The sequence below is a fragment of the Pempheris klunzingeri genome, chromosome 18 (genome assembly GCF_042242105.1).
Source record: "Pempheris klunzingeri isolate RE-2024b chromosome 18, fPemKlu1.hap1, whole genome shotgun sequence".
NCBI lineage: Eukaryota > Metazoa > Chordata > Actinopteri > Acropomatiformes > Pempheridae > Pempheris > Pempheris klunzingeri.
This window is the reverse complement of record NC_092029.1, coordinates 1974724-1992140: the sequence shown is the minus strand read 5'-3', so window position 1 is coordinate 1992140 and position 17417 is coordinate 1974724. Positions and strand designations below refer to the sequence as shown.

General features: G+C 42.3%; 1 protein-coding gene across 3 annotated transcripts in view; it reads left to right on the top strand.

The window, feature by feature from the left end:
- myo6a (myosin VIa) overlaps positions 1–17417 on the top strand; it is a 132397-nt gene that overhangs the window by 53367 nt on the left and 61613 nt on the right. The gene's annotated exons all lie outside the window — the stretch shown is intronic.

Here is a 17417-nt window from a genome sequence, read left to right as displayed (position 1 = left end):
ACACACACACACACACACACACACACACACACACACTGGCAGAGCAGATGGTTGATGTATTGCTCATCTTGTTTTCGCTGTCCGGAGAGACGAGCAAACACTTACTCACTTCAGCTGACATCAGAATAAACAGTAAAGTGAAACGAGGCTCAGAGGAGGCTCAGCCTGACTGGGGCTCAAACCGCCGTCCGTCCGTCCGTCCGTCCGTCCGTCCGTCCGTCCGTCCGTCCGTCCGTCCGTCCGTCCGTCCTCCTCCTGTCGTCCAGGAAGATAAACACACGAATCAAATCTGAATGTTTTTGCCAATGGTTGTTATGAATGAAGCGTTCGGCCATCTGGACGTGGAGTGAAGCGTCCGGACGCTGAAATTTTGAATTTGATTCACAGAGGTCGTCGTAAAATGAAATGTTTCTGGTGCTCGTGCTTCACCTCGGCCACTTAGCCCTCTCCTACGTTTCCCAGAAGGCTTTGTGGCTGTCGCGTTCCATCAAATGTGTGTGTGCTGAATGTCAGTCAGTCACATCTGCATTACATCCACTGAGGCTGTTTTTGTTTTTAATATTCAGATTTATTTACACTGAAAATACACCAGACAACAACATAGACTCACCCGTACCTGTTTATACCCTAATTCAGGTAGGAGAGGAGAGAAGATTATAAACTTAACTTAAACACTACTAACCTCACTAGTATTTACTACCTCACTACACTAGGAGCTGCTTAATATATCACATATAAAGACAGTGCAGCTTATAAAACCTCCTCGGTGCCTCTGGAAACGAGGGAATTCCTGTTTACAGGCTCTTTTTTTTCTGAAAGTGACCTTTTACGGTTTGCTGCAGCTTCAAAGGGATCACAAATGATGCTGCTGATAGAAAACATCCTCCTCTAATATTATTAATGGCCTCGATTAAAGACAGGCGGAGGTGAATAAAAGCACAACTTTGGCAGGTAAGAGGAAGAGTGTGCGGCAGTGGTCAGTAAGTCGTTTGTCATTTGGGGCCTGGGCCCAATTTGTACAGTTTTTGGTGCCTGAATGACTGAAAAAGTGTTGGAACTGGTCCAGTAGATCACCTCAGCCAGCAGCCACCAAACGGGCTACAATGGCTGCAACGTGATCCTTTGGGACAACTGCAGATCCTTTTGGTTTAACCACAAACAGCCGTTATATCGCTCTCTGCACACACACCAGACTCCATTCACTAAAACAGGGATTTTAGCTCACAGAACACAGGAGCTGCTGGTCTGCTGCTGCCTATATCAGTTAGTGTGTTTGTGTCATTGTGTGTTACACAGATATTGTGTTGGATCCAAACTAATCCTTTAAAACACCAAAGTCACACAATAACACAAACAAAAAAATTCATTTAAGCAACAGTAGACACAACAACTCCCATGTAAAATCCCTGCTTTAGTGAATGTAGTCTGGTGTGTGTGCTGTTTGTGGTTAAACCAAAAGGATCTTCCAGGTCTCTCTCTGTAGGGATCCTTTCCATGATGCTGTCACACACTTAGAATAACACTCTGAGCCTGTCAGTGGATCAAACAAGCTCTTTTAGTGGACCTACTGTGATCAGGTGCAGTTGTCCCAAAGGATCACGTTGCAGCCATTGCAGCCCGTTTGGTGGCTGCTGGCTGAGGTGATCTACTGGATCAATTTGATGTTTAAAAACTCTTTTAAACAATATAAAAAATATGGCATAGTTTTTCCTTTAACACAGGGTTTGTACAGGTGCTGGAGATCTTAAGGTTTGTGCTTGTAACAGCTTGAAATTCTAATTGCATCGATATAATTAATCATGATCGGACTGAATAGTTTGCTTCTTAGGTAAAACTAGAACACAAGCTGGTGTCTGTCTCACAGGGCTACACAGCTGGTGATCGTACGTTGAAGTTTTCTCTGGTAACTGATAACGCCACATGCTAAAATGTGAAAAGCCTAATTTACACGTTCTGTGTTTAATTGAATGAGGCAATTGGCATGTCGGAGCACATATGGCGCTCTCCCCCTGCTGCAGCCAAACACTTAAAACTCTCAAAGTTCACACAGTTGATAGCGTGTTTGTTGAAAGGTGTTTGTGTTTGCTGAGGATTTAATTTTCTAGGCTTTGATTCAGTTTATGAAGAAACTCGGTGTCCTTTACTTCACCGCACATCATGATTTGAATTTTTTACATGAAGGCACCAAATTAGTGGAAATGCGAGTGATTTACTTGATTAATTGGTTAATTTAAATTGTCAGTAGATTGCAGGCTGCAGCAGTTTCACACCTGTTGTTTCCAGTCCAACCTGCCACAGAGGGGCAAGAAGTGAGTGTTTGTCAGACCATCCGAAAAACACCTGCCTGCACACGTTCATGGTGGTGGAACTGGGTGAAATATGTCCGGTAACTTTTGTAACTTTTGGAAACAGACAACCCATTAATCACTCACACTTCGAGCAATGATTTGTCAGGTGCTGTTTTTCTTCTGTTACACAACAACTTCCATCTTTTTTTTTTTTTCCCCAAAACAACCGAGTGCAACACCGTGAACGTCTCACGGGAGAGGCTAAACCGAAAGCATGTGCTGTTGTCCCCATTTGCAACAAATACCTGCAAAACTAGAGCTAATTAGCAAATGTTAGCATGTTAACATTAGAAAGAAATGGATGTAGCCACCGTTATGTCACCCGTTGGTTTGTGGACCACCGTTTTGAAGCCTTGAGTTTGGCTTTATGGGCGTCGCCATCTTGTTTTATGGAGCCAGAAGTTATCACCTCTAATTGGCTAGTGAGCAGGTAGCCCCGCCCCCCTCTTCCTGCTGTGTCTTCCTCTAAATGGACCATCATTGACTAAATGAACATCCTGCTGTGCTGAAGAAGACTGTGAACTAGAGACTGAGAGCAGAAACTGTTCCCTGAGCTGATAAATCATTTCCTCATTGACTTCCATCCAATCAGACTTCTGTTTGGAGCCAGTGGAGTCGCCCCCTGCTGGACATTAGAGAGCATCAGCTTCACTGATCAGACCCAGAAGCTACGTCCACTTCTTTTATACAGTCGATGAGTTAAACCTGCTGGGTTGGCGTTATGAGCATGTTAGCATGCTGCCGTTAGCATTTAGCTCAAAGCATGGCTGCAGACTAGTCTTTTTGAAATCTAAACCATTAATTTCAGTTTTTCCACCGCTGACTGGCTGTAACTGAAGAGTCAGGACTAAAAGTTTGCCAGCGACGACTTTATTGTGAAGGGATTAGCTCTGAACTCTGAGGTGGACACCGGCCTGACTCGGTGACGGATGAAGACTTGAACGAACTGGAGGGCGAGAAATGAAGCGTCTGTAACCACACAGGCAGCCTGGATCATCCACAGCTCCACCGGGCGGCTGCAGCCTGACAAGATAGATGCGAGCCTGTGAAGCGTTACAGAGGAGGAGGAGGAGGAGGAGGAGGAGGAGGAGGAGGAGGAGGAGCTGGGCTGAGTGTTATACCATTTTTACGGCTCAGTGCGAAAAGCCAAGGGAGAGCGTGGGGTATTAGAAGGTAGCTCGGGCTCAGAGCTGAAGCCAGTAGAAACCTAAACAACCCCCCCCTCCCTCCCCATCAGACCATGCTGCTCTTTCATGGAGAGTTCAATGCAGGTAATAACTTAATCCTCAGAGTGATGAAGAAGATGAGATGATGATGATGACAGTGATACGACGCTCGTATCCAGACCGGTTAACGGTTAACAGGGTTTAGGGAAAGACAGAGACTATAAATACACATTTAACACATGCTGGTGAAATAATAATAATCATAATCTGTGGAGCAGTTAGTCACACAAATACATGATGGGAAACAAAACCAGCAATTTTAAGACCTCATCTGGGATCTGCTGGACGATTTTCTCACATTTTATTGCTTAAAGGATCAACAAATTAATTTATATGGAAAAAAATAATCATTGGTTGTTGCCCTAAACATTTCTGTTCCTTCATTGTCGTCCAGACTGTGTTCACCTACTTCATTTTCATTCTTCTGTTTTTTATCCCATTTCTTTCTGCACTGTATTTAAATGGTGGCTTTTTTTTACTACGATGGTGTAAAATAATAATTCTGAATATTCTGAGATTATAAAGTGAGAAAATTGTGACAAAACTCTTCTCTCAGGTTAAAAAGTCAGGAAACTAGTTGCATGTGTCCTCTGTGTTTTAGTTCCTCACGTACAAACACGTCACCTCGTCCAGATCAGGATGTTGTTTTCCTCTGAAGGCCTCAGTTCAGTTCACCACACCGACATGATGATATGCTTCTTTTTTTTTTTAGTATTTCCTTATTGCTCAATCTGATTGCAAAGAAGAAGTGATCCAGAACACACGGCGCCTGTGCTGCGATGAAACCTTACAAAGTGAAACCACGTGGTTACTTGACAAAAACACTCATTTCTGACTTTATAATCCATTTTTTTCTTCTGAATTTTACACCTTTAGTCTGGAAAGTGCTGCTTTTTCTCTGAATATTACTTCCCCCCCCTCCCACTAGTAACTCTTCCTAACACACTGTTCACTGTTCAGTCAGTCACATAAATACCTTCTCTTTACCTCCTTCGAGATCACGACAGAAGCATCAACATATATTCGACGTGAAGGTGTTTCCAAGGCAACGGCAGAGACAAACGGTCAGATATAGAAACACAGACAGACAGACAGACGGAGTGACAGTCCCCTCAGGCCAAGTCCCGGTCTGCATTTAGTCTGAACCCAGCAGCGCTAAAGCCTGTGATTGTTTAGCTGGCAGCCCGGCCTCGGCACACGCCATCTGAATGCCAAAGCCACTCGCCTCGATTTCAAACCTCCCACGCTAATGTTTATTCCTCCTCTTTTCATCTGTGGAGAGAAGAGCCGGGCCAGATGAGTCAAAAGCTGCTCCACGTCTTCGTCTGTCCCGCCTGTCGCTCCGCATAAACCGACAGACCTCGGTGACACTTTATCCCGCTGCTTACCGCGTTTATCCGGTTTCCTCTCCCAGATTAAAACGTTTACTACCACAGTAATTTGGTGTAATTGCCGAAAACAAATCAAAACCTTCACTTGGAGGACAGTCAGCCTGTTGCAGCCTCTCCGCTCTAAACAGAACGCCAAAATAAGTCCTGAGTGCAGTTTATTGCCTCCTCCTGTTAGATTACTGGTAGATTAACCTTTCGTGAGTCAGTGCCAACACAAAAAAGAGTCAAACTGTTGGAGAAGTGGCTGCAGGAACATTTCTAGAGGTGCTTTTTCAGCATCAGACCCAAAGAGGTGGCTGTTCTGTGGACTCACAAAGGGTCAGAGGGATTCGGACGTGTCTCAGGATTTATATCCAAGTGAATCCCTCCACATAAATGTTTTGATGTGTGCAGCAGCTGGAGAATACCAGTCACACCAATTTATTCTGTTAGAGCAGCACACACACACACACACACACACACTAGCAGACTTTCTTTCTACCGTTTGAGCACAAAACATGTCCAACCTTTGCCTTGAGTTACAGCAGCTGCACCACTCATGCATCTTTTGTTTGTCATTAATTAAAGCCCCCCCTGTGCTGCTGTAACGGAGGTGGAGCCCCCATGGGAAGCATTAGTTTGCTCCTGTAGAAGACATATAACCCATTAAATGTCTTATGGCCTCTTTTAACTGCACCGCTGCTCCCTGAACATGACAAACAACTGAGTTAAAACCAGGAAGCGGCTGCTGGTATCTCTGTTTGCTGCTCACGTGACACTGGGAGGCAAATAAGGCCGAGCTAAATGACAACATGTTAACTGGCAGAACGACACAGAACGACATTAACAGTGAACAATATGCAGCAGTGGTTTCTGCATAAACAGTTCAGTTTCCAAAGAAAACATTAAAATTGTGTGGCAACTTGGTGATATACAGCAACGTAATTATATATAAAAAGTTATAAAAATACCAGTAAATAGAAATAATTTATTGATTACAATAAACTTCACACATGCAAATTAGAAATAAGGATTAATAAAGTGCGTTATTAACTCTGTTACACTACAACAGATAACCTGGAACTATTTAAGATCATTTTATTCACTCTTCAAATGTTCCCATTATCAGTAATCTAGTCAAAGTTGTCTTTAAGGTTTTGGTTGCCAGGTTTTGTCTGAGGTTTCTTCCTGTTAAAGGGGAGTTTTTCCTTGTCCTTGTCGCCTGATGTTTCCTCGAGGGGATTCCTGAAGCCTTATTTTTGAATTCTCTCTTGATTAAAGGTAATGGCGCCTTACAAATAAAGGTTGATTGATTAATTGACATATTCATTCAATATAAAATTGACTTTATGGCATCAAATATTACATGCAGATCTTTGTGAATGTTCATCAAAATGAACAACACAAGTAAAAATGCACACAAACATAGTTTTCATTGTACATTCATGTAAAATAAATCCACATTATGAAAACATAAGGTTCACAAATGTATTTCTAACGTACACACAAATATTTCTTGTTTCAAATAACTGTAGCAGAAACTCACAAATACATGTGACAGAAAAGTATTTGCAGTTTTAGTCAAAAACATATTTGATGTTCTACACAAACTGCTTGTCACGCGTGAACGTCTCTGAATGTGTTTGTTGAGTCCGGACGGTTCTTCCAGAGCAAACAGAGCAAACGAAGCTATCGTTATCGAGTTTTTGCTGGCGGCAGATGGTGAAAGGAATGAAAAGCTGATGGGAAAAATCACTTCCAACATGTTTACTCTCTCCGTTTAAGCCAAAAAGAAAAACCTTTTAGACTGAAGAAGCAAAAGATCCTCTTTGCACAAGGAGGCAGCAGACTTTGTGGTGGCGGCAGATGGTGGCAGCGATGGAAAAAATGGTTTCCAGCATGTTCGTCGTCGCCTTCAGGGAGGAGGAGGACAGACAGGAAGCAATGAAACCATGAGATTTATGGGAAATGCAGTCTTAATTTTTAGACAAAACAGTGGTGTTTTGTGCTTTAATCAAGTATTTTAAGTGGAAGTCACAGAATACAGAACTGATAGTGTTGTTAGACAAAGTCAGCAATTTTAAGACGTCGCTTTGGGATTTTGGGAAATTCTACAGGCCAGTTTTGACAATTTTCTCATATTTTAGATAAATTAAATCATTAATAACAATAATCATTAGTCGTAGCTGTAAACATTTGTGTTTTCCATCGTCTTTAACTGAATTTTAAGCACTTTGGCCGCCGTCCAGACTTCATTTTCATTTGTCTTTTTGTGTTGTAGGGCCATGTTAGGTTAAGAATAATAACAATAACCACAATAATCATAGTAATTATATTATGGTAACATTTTAGATTAAATGGGTAAATTTATGTGAAAAACTCTTCTATATAAAATGTATATATATGAGGAAAAGAACTTGAATATTCATTGCAAACATAAAGTCATAATTGCAAGACAAACCTCTAATTTTCAGACACAATAGTTGTGCTATTAGTGCTGTTGATACTTCTATTCATATCATTGCTCTCATGATCACCTGTCAATGAAAACAGCTAGAAAGGACCGTGGTGTGTTTTTCATTGGCGTTTCTGTGGTTAAAGTTTACGCAGACGACTTTCTTTTGTCCGTGTCACCATCTATGAAGCTACCATCATATTTCAAACTGAATAAGAATATAAAACACATTATTTCCTGAGTGAGTTTCTCCCACATTAGAGCCTCCAGACCACCAGTATTCACAGCAGCAGATGTTAAATCGTTCTTGAACTGGAAAAAGGTTGAATTTCTGTTGCAAGAAGCAGCACAGACGAACCCATACAGTTACTTATTTATATGAAAATTTCACGGATTATCGCTTTGATTTCACAGTTGGTAAAAGTGAATAAAATGAGACCTGGTGGGTGAATTGAAGAGAGGCGGCGCGTTGGACTCCCGCCAACTGGCTGCATCACCTAAGCTGGTTATTTATTTGTCTGGGTTATGTAAGAGTGCAGACAGCTCTGTGTGTGGGGCCGAGAGAGAGGGGGGGAAATAAAGGGAGAGAGAGCGAGCGTGGGAGGGAGGGAGGGAGATGGGATTTAGAGAGAGCGAGAATTAAATCTGATTTTTGTCTTTTTGTTTCCTTTATTTATACATTATTATCTGCTCTGTGTATTTTGGGTAACAGAAATCAATTATGGGCTATGACAGCACAGTAAATTGAAACTGGGAGTGAGTGTGTTTACTTGAAAGTAAATGTGTGATTGTGTAAGTCTGTTTCTTTGTGTGCATCGATAGACACTCACGGAGGGGGAATGAGGTGAGGAAAACTAGCAGATGAAGGAAAAAAAGAGTTAACTGACACCGAGTGTGTAACAGAGGAAGAGATGTATAAAAGCTGGAGGAGATACCGAGGAATTTTGTAACGCTAATAAAAAGCAGGTTAATTCGTAATTATCCCTCCAAGGTTTGCGTTTATGTCCGCAGCTAATCTCATTTACCACTCTGCTGATAAGCCTAATGTTTTTTGGGTACGTTTATGCCTGCCTGCTGCACGGTCCTCTTGTGGTTGTGATGATTTGCAGTTTCTGGAAAGCCTGTTTCATCGGATGTTTCATCTCGTCATTCACTGGTGACTTCTCACTCCTCCGGTCGGCGCCCCAGTTCATCAACACCTGCTTCAGTCTGACATCACAGAGCTGAAGACGTTTGGTTAAAAACAAGCCTCGTCTCTTCGGGACACGTTTTGGCCTCTGTCGTGTCTCAGAAATTGACATCCACAGAAAAGTTTATTCTGGTTTTACCAGATAAAACATGAATAAATCCCTGTTTCTGTTCTTCACTGTGAGAGCCAGTGTTGTGTCGATGTTGGTTCCCCTGTCAGATGGTTTTTCTGGGAAAATTACTGTTCGATAGTCACTGTGAACTTTGAGCCAAATCAGCGGGCGTGGCTCATTCCTTGCTACATGGTTGTTGTTTTTTTCGACCAATTTTTCCACTTTATGACTGAAACACGCATTACAGTAGTCCCTCGCTATAACGCGGTTCACCTTTCGTGGCCTCGCTGTTTCGCGGATTTTTTTTAGTGCAATTTTGCATGCTTTTTTTTTTACAGAGTATGAACGCGCATTGTGTTCTGCGTCCTGATTGGCTAAGGGACTGTAGACCAATGTCAATCAATCTCCTCCGTGCCGTGTCTCTGTACAGTACAGAATGCGTTCGGCTTGCCAAATTTACAGAAATGTTTAATCGCTAGCAGTGTGACTTTTAAGTGCTGCCTGTTTGCAAGACAAACAAATAAGTCAAACAAGAGATAAATGTGAGAAAATGTTAATGCCTGTCTGAGAAAAGTGTATAAACTGTATGTTGAGGGGTTTTACAGACTTAAAATATATAGAATAATTGTTAAAAATAAAGCTGACTACTTCGCGGATTTCGCCTATTGCGGGTTATTTTTAGAACGTAACCCCCGGAATAAACGAGGGACCACTGTACTTCTCGCCAAATTACACGTTTGAAGTAAGTGTTTGGATTAACGCAGACAAAGCGTCACTTGTACCTCAGGCTGCTTCTAGCTGTCGTCCAGTCATTGGTTCATCGACTGGATGAAATGGGAAATGACATGAGGCGAAAATATCACAGTGAAAATCAAGCGTGTGGAGGTCGAGGTGGTGGATGGGCTTGTAGCTTTGTATTCAGGGTAGAACTGCAACTAACAATTATTTCTATTATCGATTAATCTGCCAATTATTTTTACTTGATTAAATGATTATTTGTTTAGTCCATCACCTGTTTCCAAGGTGACGTCTCCAAATGTCTTGTTTTGTTTGATCAACAGTCCTAAAGCCAAATGTATTAAATTTATAATCATGTAAAACAGAGAAAAGAGCAATTTATGGAGCTGGGACCAGATTGTTTTTTGCATTTCTGCTCATAGTAATAAATCAGACGATTATTGAGTTTTCAAAACAGTTGCCACTTCATTTTCTGTCAATCAAATGTTTGACTATTGGACGAATCATTTCAGCTCTATTTAAGGAAACTAGACTTTGTGCCCTGTCACTGTCCAACACCTAATTTCTGAATCTGAACGGTCATCGCTAACCTTAACCACTGTCTATTTTAGTTGTTGTGATTGTGCAGACATTGTAGAGAAGGATAATTGTTTAAACGTTGGCTTTAAATGTGATGCCAGGTTGTGTTTGGCGATACGGCTGGTGAAACCCCTCGTGCTCATGGTAGTTGGAGGGAACTGAAACGTTATCGTGGTCAGAAACCTTTCCCATCATAAAAGGCTTCAAACTGATGCTGATCTTAATACATTGATGACAAAATACTTTATTCATGCGCATAAAAACGCGCTCATTATTCAGAGGGTTTTTTAAATTAATGCAAAGTGTCTCGTTCCTCATTCGAACTGTCCCGCCAGGTTATTTTGACTCAGGCTAAAAGAATATAATCGCACGATGAGGCACTTCAGAATAACTCAAACAAATAACTAACTAAATGCATAATGACGCTGTAGAGGCTCTGCAACTTGAGTAGCCTAATTACAAAACAACAGACCGACTCACCGCCAGCGCTGTCGGGAGCCGTTGATGCTTTTAAGGACGAATGAGACTCTTTACTCGAGCTAACAAGATCATCTATTTTCCTCTGCGGCAACCAAACACAGGTTATTAACAGCGGACTTACTTGAACCTGCTGTATGTTGCTGGGTCATGGCAGCGTCTTTGACCAAACCAGAGCTAAAAGTGTGAATATTGAACTTAAATTCATCGGGTGGAAACAAGCACAACTTCAAATAGATGATACTGTCGCACCATAACTGCTGGATTCGTAAATAAGTAAATGATTGCTAACTAAACTAGCTATTTCACCTTGAAAGGTACTTCTTTAGTTTAGATTCTGAACTGTTTTGGCTGACAGAAGATTCTGTGTTGCTGATTGTCTCATCAAATGAGAAAACACTTGTATTTCTACATGTTTGTCATTCTGAGGGTCTAATGCTTTACTGTGATTGGAGGACCCGTTGGGTAGGATGGAGAGTTGGAAGTGAAGATGACGAAAGTGTTTGTGTGTAGAGTAGAGTTGGGGAGCGATGGAGTGAGGATGGGGGGGGAGGAAAATTAAGTTCAGACGACAAAAGGTGAAGGGAGTGAAAGAGACACAGAGGGCGATGGACAGAGCATCAGATGGAGTGAAGGATGGGAGATGAGAAGATGGGAGGGGAGCGAGGTCCTAAAGGCAGACAGGCAGGGCAGTGCGGTACTTAAACTCAGAACGGGGAACGTTTAACGTGAGTGTAATTTCAACACGGTGAGGGAGGGAACGAGTGGGAGGGCAAAGAGAAAATGGGAGATGCCAATCAGGGCGGGTGAGGTCAGCAGTTAACAGCTTGCGAGAGTCGAGGGGGAGATTAGTCCATCAGCCTGGCAGCCAGACGTGCCGTTAAACAAACCTGCAGAAACTTCTGTGGCCTCCTCACATCCATCTGAGTTTCATCCAATACTTCTCTGACTTCATTCGTTTGGGTCGTTCTCTACCTCAAAGCAGCTTCTTGTACTATTTCTAAATGTCAATCTGTCATTGTCGAAGGAATCGTTGCCGAAAATCCAAGTGGTTGCAAGATAAATCTGAGGGATTGTGCTATAATTAACAGAAGTAGAAATAAACAGTCTTTGGTCGAAGGGGTCACAGCCTGAACTGTAGATTCAAGATGTTTATTTGTCATGTGCACAGTAAGAACACGATTGTGACACTGAGCAATGAAATTCTTACTTTGTTCGTTTCCCTCCACATAGACACAAGAATAAAAAATAGAAAAACAATTATAAATATAAAAAAAGAGGGAAATGTACAGAAGAATAATTTAAAAGGATAGTGCAAATATAGTGTGCAAAAAGTATTCAAGTATTTATGGTTGCGGAGGTAGTGTGGTTCACAGCTTATGTAGCATGTAGCATGTAGCATGTAAAGTTTTAGGCAAAGACTGTTAAAGAAGTGGACGTAGCCTCCGTGACGTCACCCACATCACAGGCCGCCGGTTTGAAGCCGAGAATTTGGCTTTACAGGCGTCGCCATCTTGGTTTTTTGGAACCAGACGTGATGTTCGTTCCACAAAGACTTTACTAAATGCTGTGCTGAAGAAGACTGTAAACTAGAGACCGAGAGACTGAGCTGATAAACCAGGAGAGAAGTCGCCTCGTTCTCTCACAGACTTCCTAGAAAGCAGGTTTAAGGCTCTTCAGGATCGGCTTCACTTTTCAGACCTGGAAGCGACGTCCACGAGAACGTTTCTCTCTCCGTCTGTTTTGTGCCGTAAAACAACTCAAATTTCTCACAATGTAAATATCAGCGATAATGATTAATCTGTGGTAATACTGGATTTGCCAATATGAGTTTCGGATCAGTGTGATGAAGTGCCTGCTACTTCCAGATGAGCTTTACAGAGAAATTTAAAATGCAATTAAATGATTAAAACAAAAATAAACGGGGAGATAACTGGATAGTAACTATATAGTGGAAGCTGCTTGAAGTGTCCAGCTCAGATTGATCACTTTAAGTGGATGGATGCTTATTTAAGCCAATTTTTTGACCTGATTTCTTTCTTTCTTAGGTTCACAAGTTGTTTCCACTGACACCAAAAGACCAGTTATTGCAGGGTTTACCAAAACAGTTTTATTTTTTACAGTTTCGGAAAGAAAGGAAGCACTTCTTATCACACAGCTCCCGCTCAGCTGTACGCCTTCGAAAAGTGCAGATTTCTGCTAACTCACCACAACACAAGGTCACTTTCAGATATTTTCCACTCTGAAAAGCATTTTTTGGGCAGTTTTTTCTTTGGCACTCAGTTTCTGAGTGTCAAAAATGTCCGCTTACTGTGGAGAGATGTGTTTTCAGTCTCTTCGCAGTGTGGAGGGACTATCAAATTCCAACTCCAACAAAAAGCTGCAGACGTCTACAAATGAGAAGCGACTCGTAACTACAGAACGCAGCAAAGCAAGAACAGCGTCAGAGTATTTTAACACCAACGTCAAGTGTCTCCCAATTATATTTCCCAGCACGCCTCTCGAGGCTGAAAAGTCCATTTTGAAAACCATTTTTTTTCCCGAGCAGCGACTGTGAGGACGGAGTCGGGGAGCAGATGCAGAGCAGCCGGCGTTTTCAGAGCACAATTTCTACACAAAGCGACATCAGTAATTACACTGAGAGAGAGAGGAATAACATTCGCGGTGCAGAGGCTCCGAGGGAATACATATTAGGCTACTTGTACGATTAGTGTTCTGACATTATGCTGCCCTGGCATTTAGACCTCCTGGTTTTTAAATGAGAGCTCCTCACCTCAGTATTCAAACCTCCGGCTGCGGCGCTGCAGCTCGGAGGAGTCGGCATCATGAATTAAACATGGCAGGTAGCGGAGAGAGGGCAGGGGTGAAGGTGAGGAGCTGTGGGAGTGTTGATAGGCGATAAGTCACGTTTTAAAGCTCCCTCTGTGGCGGAAACTTCGTCTGAAAAGTGCTGAAACACTTTTGCAGAAGTGCTCAGAAGTTCATGTGATATTTACATTTCCACTCTTGCCATTTAAAGAATCTTAAATATGAGCAATTAAAATGTGAACAGAATGTATAAATTATGTCTTAAAACCAGGTTTGATGTTAACAAAACTCAAGTTGTAGTTGCTTAGATTTTCCAGAGCTTTCAGCCACGTCGTCGTGGTCTTCATAAGCACATGTGGTTGGAGTTTTTCTACTATTTCTAAGGTGAAAAATGAACTTTCTCATATTGTAAAATGTGTGTAAGAGGCACAATATCAGAGTGATAAATCCACGGGGGAAGAGAAACCGTCCGTCCTAAGGGTGATGACGGCCGTTAGCTTGCCAACCCCTCAAGTCAAAAAGTCCATCATTTGTAGTTTTCTTGTTTGTAGCTTCATCCTCTGCTCCGTAAAACTCTCCCAGACAGACTGTCAGATTATGGAAGTAACCCTGTTCTTCGCTAAGATTGTTTTATTAGTCGGAATCATCCCCAGGTTTTGTCTTCATTGGCCAAGTTTTGTTTAGTATTTTTGGCCAAAAACTTTATTGTGTATATTAAGGGGTGTTGACTTTGGACCCTGTCTGTGTGTGTTAAGATTCAAGATTCAAGATGCCCTTTATTTATCCCCCAAAGGGGAAATTCACATATACACACAGCTCCATTCAGAAAAAAATTACAGTGAAAGAAAAAGGAAATTTAAAAAAATTAAGTTAACATAAGATAAAAATAAATACCAATATACAAAAATGTAAAAATACAAAAATAAGAGAATGTACAAGAATAAAATATAGTGCAAATCTTACAGAACACAGGTGAATAGGGGATGACTACTGCTGATAGTTATTCACAGCGACTGGGAAAAAACAAAAGCACTGAAATATTCCTGTTTTGGTTCACATTGTTCCATTGGGCCCTAAATTGAGCCTTGAACCTGGTGGCAAATAGGATTGTACGGTGAAAGCGACGCCATTATTCTATAGCCATTACACTGTGCAACCAATGTTTCAGTCATGATAACAGTTGAAGAAAAAAAAAACAATGTAGACGTAACGTTCAGGTTCAACAAACCAGATCACGGAGAACAGAGAGTCGAGGCAAACGTGGCAACATCAATGTGAGTAAACTCGACGGTTGCCTTGTTTTTATTCACACGTTTGGTAAGATTGAGCTGTTAAAGTCTTCGCTGACACGAGCACAGCTGTGAAAGCCTTGTTTACATCTGAACTGGACTACAACTGGGGAGAAGGTTGGTATGAATTTACCGCACACAGGGAATGTTAATGGGGATGCACACAGAGTGCAGACGTAGAAGTAAATTACCGATTGCAGCTTTAGGGGGGGGCTGCCCTTGGCACGGTAGGTCGTCCTATCGCTGCATAATGTGTTTGGAAAAAATATAACCGAGGCACCTGCAGGGACCAGGCGTCAGTATCCCCCCTGATGTCACATGTGGCTTAAAGATGTATGTGCAGAGGAGATAATTTGTCGCAGAGAGAGAGAGAGAGGGAGAGAGAGGGAGGCAGGGAGGCAGGGAGGGAGGGAGGTGGATTTTGGAAGTCGTTATTTGGAGCTTTGGGAGCTTCTGAGTGCCACTGCAGTCGTGCAGAAGCAAAGTCCAGAGGTGTAGAGCCTGTGCAGAAAGTTGAACCTCGCAGCAGATTAATGCGGAACATTTTATCTGGCCCCTGCGATCGGGTCACTCCCTTTGTCTGCCGCCACTGAAGCGCACACACTCAGAAGCAATTACAAACCGTCCACAGAGCTCGCTGCCGGTTACGGTTTCTGTGTTTATGGCCGCCACCTCACACTTAATCTCTCTTTCTTCTGGCCGTCAATAACACAATTATCTGCTTGGAGAGCCAGCCGAGCTCTGTTCATTCACACTGAGCGTTAGTCTTCGGGTTAATAAGTAGAATCAATTTATCTCCGGAGGCTGATTAATGTTTACACTTTTATTTTAGGCAATTAGTCCGATGTGTTTAGCAGCAGAAACATAAACTCTAAGGTTTCCAACAGCAGGAGGTGTGAGGTCGACTTTTTGTGATCTTGAGACTTGAGACAAATTGTGTCTGAAGCAACAAGTAGTTTTTTTAAAAAATGTATTATTTCCTCAGTTGTGCTGCTGAATACCGTCTCAGTTTGTTCAGTCTATAAAATGTCAGAGTATTCAAATTGGTTTTGTCAAGCTGTCCGAAAACTGAAGATACTCAGTTAACTGGAACATAAAAAGGCAGAAAAGCAGTAAATCCTCACGTTTGAGACACAGGAACCAGCGATTCTTGGCTTTTTCACTGAATAAACGACAAAGGTCTTGTCACAATGATGCATTTGAGAAGGATTACATTGTTAAAAACATGTTTATTGGAGGTATTGTTGTGACTTCTCTGATGCTTGATGATGGGAGGAAAAACGTCCGCTGACAACGACTTGTTGCATAAAAATAGGTTTATTACAAAAAGATGAGTTGTCTAACAGGAGCCATGGCTGCCTGCAAAGACGTAACCCAACATACACTCCTCACTAAAAGTTAGGGATGTTCAGCTTTCAGGTGAAGTCTCAGGATGAATCTAAAATACATTCTAACCTTTCCAGGTGAACTTAATGTGACCTTCTCTAAACCTTTGAATGCACATGTCCAACTGTTCAGTGTCTCAGTACTTTCTGCACCAGCTGCTGTTCTCTAACAAGAAGCTTAACAGCAACATTCACAACAGGTTTGATCCATGAATCCACCAATACATTTCCTGCTTCAGTTAGAATTGGTATTTAAACAGTCCTCCTCATCCTGCTGTTCACATTCTGACATCATGAGACCAAGACGACACCTAACAGTTGATCAGCAGCACCTCAACACTGGAGGCTTCAAACAGGAAGTCCTCAGACGGAGGTGTTCACTGAGCTTAGAGGGTCACAGAGTGTCATCAGGAGGTTGGAACAGTGATACAGAGACTGGAAGAGTCACAGAAAGGAGAGGAGTGGACGTCCTTTGGCCACGTCCCAATTTATTGAGACACTGAACATGTTTTGTTGTGGTTTACCTACCACTGTTGGTAGATTTTCTTCAAATAAATTGTTTAAGATGAATAAAATCACCAGTGCATGCTTCTACTTAAAGGCCCTACTTTCATGATATAATATCACTGTAGCATTCACTGTTTACATTTTCCATATATTTCACCTGAAAGTCGAATATCCCTAACTTTCTGTGAGTAGTGTACTTGTCTCGTACAGACAGAGTATCCCCTAGCCAAATTAACATCTTCCCCGAGCTTCTCTGAATGTCATCTTTTATACCTTTAGAAACGCTTACCTCACCATATGGTTTCCGTCAGTAGCAAGGCCCAAAGAGGTCTTGCCCTAACATGGAGGGATGTATAGAAATTGCCCCTCTTGGGAAGTCACCACATCCTTATATGTTCCTTTTCCTGTTGGGAAGTCTTCCTGCAGCACCCTGACCTTGTCTGTTAACACATACCATGCATCCTCTCTGACTCTCTTACCTGAAGACACAAACACACACATATAACATAGCAGATGCACATAACATATCAGATACCACAGCATCAAGTCCCAAGTCATGAAGAAAACATTATTTTGGTCTCAAGTCCTTCGCTTTGTTTAATCCCTCGGACCAGTCTAGCCGTCGATCTAGCTTCTGTTTCCTCTCTCACTGACACTGAGAGAACGAGGTCGTGGGATCGTGGATGCAGACTGGAGTAGAGTAGTATTCGCTTCGAAAGGAGCCTGTTGAGGTGGTCGGGGCATCTGGTTTGGAGGTTTGCTGGGTGTGTCCAGCTGGGAGGAGACCGTGTGGAGCTCACTGGAGGGTTTCTAAACCTCACCTGGCCTGGGAACGCTCTGGGATCCCTTAGGAGGAGCTGGAAAGCTACTGGATAGACGGACATCTGGAATACCCTGTTCAGCCTGCTGCCACTGCGGCCTGATCCCACATCAG